Genomic DNA, 5,606 nt, shown 5'->3' on the forward strand with positions numbered 1-5,606 from the left:
GGGGGGTGATGAATTTACTGGGTAATAAAGTGGCTGCCTTCCTGGGTCGTCGCCTCCTCCCTGAGGCCTGGGAAGAGTTCCCAGCTAAAGCCCTGATATGCTGGGCCCACCCCGGCCAGAAGCGCCTTCTCTTGTAGTGACTCCCCAATTCTGGGTTTGGCTGGGAGATTTTCTGTAAATATAACCTATGATCATGAAAATCCTACTAGCAAAGGCAGAATGGCTAACTATAGTGTGTCAGAATGGCTGAGTCTCTGTGGTGCCTGAAAATGTTTGGTATTCAGGACCATTCCTTAGCTGGGCAGTGATGCTGCACCCTTTAACCCCAGCACTTGGTGGGCAGAGGCAGGTGGATTTCTGTGAGTGTCAGGGCAGCCTGGTCTACAGAGCAAGTTCCAGGACAGCCAGGGCTACACAGCGAAACCCTGTCTCAAAAACTGAAAGAAAAAAGGGCTGCTCACTAGATCCCGCACTAGCTCTGGAGCCTGCCCTTGCTCCCCTCCTTTTAGAGAACTCGGGTTCCTGTAGAACAAGTCCATAAGCAGTAAGCCACCCCCACCCCCAACTTCTCCTCCAGCATACTCAGTTAACTTGTTCTCTCCGCCCATAGCCCACGTTTTCCTCCCAACATGTCAGTTTGACAAAATGCATTGTTCACCAACCACACAGCCTTAACTGCCTGGCTCACTCTTGCTTCCAAAGCCACATGAGACATTGCTTCCTCTGGGAAGGCTGTGACGTGCCAGGATGTCATCAGTGCCCTCCGCCTGTCCTCCCACAGGCCTTTCCACTGTCCCTTGTCACCAGTGTGCACTACATGGCTCCAGTAGGATGTGGCCATCTCAGGACATACTACCAAGTGCCCAGCACTGCAAGCATGGGAGTGAATTCTGGTCTGGGATCCAGGACAGAGAGGGGAGCAGGGACACCCTGAAGTTCTGTACGTGTGAGCATAATGGTAGACCTGAGGTGTACCTGGTTCAGCTCAACTACTGGCTGGGCCACTTGGGTCTTTCAGCAGCGCAGGAATGCAGGCACAGGAGGGAATGGCGCTGGGCTGGTCCAGACTCAGCACTAAAGTAGTTGGGTGTAGATATTTCTTTTTGTACTTTCTCCCCAAGTAACAAGTAAACAGGCTGTGAGGGGCATGAGTGTGGCTGGGCCAGGAGTTGTGCATCCAACTGGGATTTCAGTACTCCAGGCTGCAGTTAGGATCGTGAGTTTAAGGCTCAACTGGGCTACATAAAACAAAGAAGAAAATAAAGGCTGAGCGTACTAGCCAGTGCCTTTCATCTGAGCACTAGAGAGGCAGAAGCAAGTAGACCGCTTGAGTTCGAGGCCAGCCTCATCTATGTAGTTTCAAGACAGCCAGTGCTACATAGTGAAACCCTGTCTCAAACAAAAAGAACAGAAAAAAAAATGTAGGTGGGTGGCTCTCAAGGCAGCTAAGTGGTGGGGGATGATGGCCAGGTCAGAAGAGGTTGAAGTCCGCCTCATTTTTCTAGAAATGACCTCCACATGCTGGCTGCTCCTGCATGTATGATCGCCTCTCCCAGCATTCATTTACCCAGCTGCCCTGATCTGCCTGCCTTCTTCATTTGATGGCTAGAATCCCCACTGCTGAACTTGTCATAGTCCTTGTCCCACCCCAGATGTGCTCACCCACAGGCCCCCTATGTCGGTGACATTCATCCTCTTTCCACCAGTCCGGCCTCTGAGGCATCTTTGGTCTTCCACATCCAGCGTGCACCTTCGGAACAAATTCAGAATGTAACAGCTTTGTGTTTGTGGGCGCATATGGAAGCTAGATGTCACAACAAGTGTCACTCCTCAAGGACCGTCCACCTGCACTCCTTCATTATGTGTATATTTTATCTGCATGGATGTCCATGCGTCACATGCATATGGTGCCCATGGAGAGACCCTGTGACAGGGTACAGATAGGCCACTGTGTAGGTTCTGGAAATGAAAGCCAAAGAACAGCTTGTGCTCCTAACTGCTGCCCTCTTTCTAGCCCACTACCTTGTCTTTTGAGATGGGGTCTCTCACTGGGTTGGAATTGGCCAAGAAAGCTAGGCTGGCTGGGCAGCAAGCACCAACGACAGGCCCATCTCTGCCTCCCTGGACTGGGATTACATGAACATGCCACCATGGCTGTCTTACATGTGTTCTAGGGATAGATCTCGCTCTTCACTCTGACTGGCCCATCTCCCTGCCTTCCTGACTTCTTCCTTCAGGAGTGTTCCTGGGCACACCCTGTTTATAGTTGCTTCCCAAACCCAAGCGTCTTCATTTCCTGATCGTTTTCCACTCTACACCTTCTAGCACACTGTGAATGGTAACTAGTACTCAGCTGCAGTGCCTGGATGGTCAGTAACTAGTACTCCCCAGCTGCAGTGCCTGGATGGTCAGTAACTAATACTCCTCAGCCGCAGTGACTGGCTGGTCAGTAACTAGTACTCCCCAGCTGCAGTGCCTGGATGGTCAGTAACTAGTACTCCTCAGCCGCAGTGACTGGCTGGTCAGTAACTAGTGCTCCCCAGCTGCAGTGCCTGGGTGGAATTTGCAGTTGGAAGGTTGGAGGAATTTGAAACACCTAAGGTCCTGCAGAAAGCTCCCTGCTAAGAGAGTCAGGCCAGCCAATTGTCAGATCTGGAAATCCTGAAATGAAATTCTGAGTGTATGTGTGTTGTTGACAAGGACCAATACTGCAGACCCTTGGGAATTGGCAAAGCCTTCCTCGGGTCCAAGTCTGGGTGTTGACGAGTGTGTGCAACCGCAGCTTCCTTCTCCCAGGGGACTGCAGCCTGAGAGTACTCCCCTACAGAGACCTCCTACTCAGATGAGCTTTACCCCAACTGGTTCTGTCCTGGCTAGACAGGCTGGTGTGGGGAAGGGGCTGCTGTGAGCATTGCCCACCACCTTAGCTTTTCTCCCTGTCTCTCTGTCTCTGTCTCTCTCTGTCTCTGTCTCTCTCTCTCTCTCTCTGTCTCTCTCTATCTGTCTCTCTCTCTGTGTGTGTACGCGCGCGCGAGTGTGCCTTTTCTTCACTCCCTTGTTCAGCCAAGCTTCCAGGACCAAGCTGAGCTGCACGTGGCTCCCTGGCATCCCTGCCCTGCCAACACTGGAGTGACTGGACTTGGGACAGAGCATTTCCTTTAAGCTCACGAAGGTTTCTGGTGTGGGCCTGACCATGGTCTTCTCCAACAGTGTTGGCACAAGGAAGTGGCATCTGGGGAAAGGGCTAGGGGTGCCCAGTCAGGCATTTGGGCATTGTGAGCCAGGCTAGAAGATGGGGTAGGTGGGAGAGAGAAAGGAGTGCTTCTGTCCCAAGAACTCTTAAGCAAAGATTAGGGAGGAAATGGGTCCTGAAGATCCAGAGTAGCCACTGGAAGCTCTTCACAGCTTCTGCCATACCTGCTTCCATTCTCTTTACTAGACATTGGCATCTATTACATGCCTGCCAGGATAGTGCAGGACACTAGAGTGGGTTCCTTGTGGATTATAGGAGTACAGGGAACTCTGCCTCTGCCTTTGCTAGTCAACCCCACCCCCACCCCCAAGCAGTAAGAATACAAGGAGTATTAAGAACACATAGGGAATTCTATGTTACAAGCCGTGTTATGTCTCAGAGCTGGTAAGCTCCCAGGCAGGGATAGTTGACAAGCACTGGCCTCTTATTAAACACAGGCTGACCACGTACTGGGCTAAGCTCCTTACAAGTAACTCTGTTCTCATAACAATCCTATGAGGTATTATGTTTGTTTACAGATGAACCTAGGGGCTTAAGGATCTGTAGTCTATGAGAAGTGGAGCAAGGATTAGAGCTCAGACAGCCTGATTTGTAACCTGTGCTCATACAGTGGCTCTTTCAAGGGGAGAGTGAGCCACTGCCCTAGGTAGAAAGGAAGGCAATGCTAACCCAGTAGGTGAGAATGTTCTAGCGAGGAGGTCAGGAGGAGGCACGGAAAGGAACTGGCTTGAGAGGCACGCAGCTGGCGTCCGCTGCCCCTGCTGGGTACTCTTAGGGAAGGAGGCTCACGGGGGCAGTGCAGGGCCTGCATAGCCAGAGTCTGAAAGGACTCAGCCCTGGAAAGAACCCCTTCCATCCACAGCAGGACAGAACCCAGAGCACAGAGGTCCGGACTGAGGCAGGGCCCCTGCCTGGGCAGGAAGGGCTGGGAGACAGAGGAAGGGTGGAACCACCTTGCTTAGCTTATCTCATATTTTCCAGAGTCCACATGATCTGCGCTCTTGCCTCCAGTGCCTCCTCCTCCACAGAGCCTTCACTGTCCCTTTCCACCCCTTCAGTGGTCGCATCCTCTAACGGGCTTCTACAGTCATGCAATAACTAGTTCACTCGCCCACTGGTCTTTCTGCATTTCTTTTTTTTTTTTTCTATCCATTCTTCAACTCAGTCAGCACATATTTATTTAAGGTTGGCTATATGCTAAGCAATGTTCTAGGCTCTGGGGACCTGGCCATGAACCACAAAGGGAACCTCCACACTCAGCGAAGGAGGCAGATAATAAACATATTATATGAAGAAGAGTAAAGCAAGATGCCTGTGAGAACACACATGGGAAAGGCTCTGAAGGGGTGACAGTGAACGGGGGCGGGGGGTGGGATGCTCCTGTCTATATGATTTAAGCATCCCAGCTTGGGCTAAGGCCACAGTCAGGGTTCCATTCTCTCTGCATTCCCCTTGGAGACTAGGCCAGTGCTTTTCCTGGTGTGATTTCACAGCATCCAGTTTGGTCTTTGGCAAATCCAAGGGGATACCAGGGCATCTGTAATGTGTAACATTGAGGGGTAGCTCCAGACACCAGTGTCAAACCCAAGGATAAGAGTGTCATGGAAATGACAGCATGGAGTCCCCAGTCACAGCTTCTGTTTGATCTGATGTAGCTGTTTCCCAAGCAGCAAGAGCACATGGCTAGACTAGATGCAGGGCCGGAAGCGGTGGTTAGGAAAGGAAGGAATCCCCATGCCTGGTCAGGGCAGACCCACCTTCGTTGTCAAAGAATGCAACAATGGTCCTTGTGAAACCTTAAAAAAGGAAGGAAGCTGACACATGGATGAGCCCTGAGGACATAATGCCAACTGTGGGTGGGGAATGGAGTCCCACCCAAGCTCATGGAGACTCCCCGACCTTCATCCAGTCCCTCTGCACACTCTTCTAACACATGTTTCCTGCTAGGCAGGAAGAGCATTCAGGAGCTTGGCATGGAAGCGCAGGTGCAGAAAACAGTAGTTGAGGCTCTGGGGAGAATGCAGGCTCTCCAGAGTGCAGACACTCCCCACCCCCCTCTCCTACCAGGGAAATTTGCTCTGTGTCTTCATCGACTTGCTGAGGGCACAAGGCAATGAGGGCTTGTGGGTAGGGGCTGGGATGAGGGAGGTTTGATGGCCCTAAGAGCGGTGACAGCTCTGAGTAGTTTTGTAGGATAGACCCAAGGCTGTGTTGGAGGCTTCTGTCAGCTTTCTCGGAGTATTAGAGGACGGGTTCAGAACAGTGGCTCAGAGCAAAGACAACAGCCACACGACAGCCAAGACCACAGGCTTCAGCGGCACACTGCCTTTATTCTTCTTTTTTTTTTTTTTTA

This window comes from Mastomys coucha, unplaced genomic scaffold (assembly GCF_008632895.1).
Source record: "Mastomys coucha isolate ucsf_1 unplaced genomic scaffold, UCSF_Mcou_1 pScaffold15, whole genome shotgun sequence".
Lineage (NCBI taxonomy): Eukaryota > Metazoa > Chordata > Mammalia > Rodentia > Muridae > Mastomys > Mastomys coucha.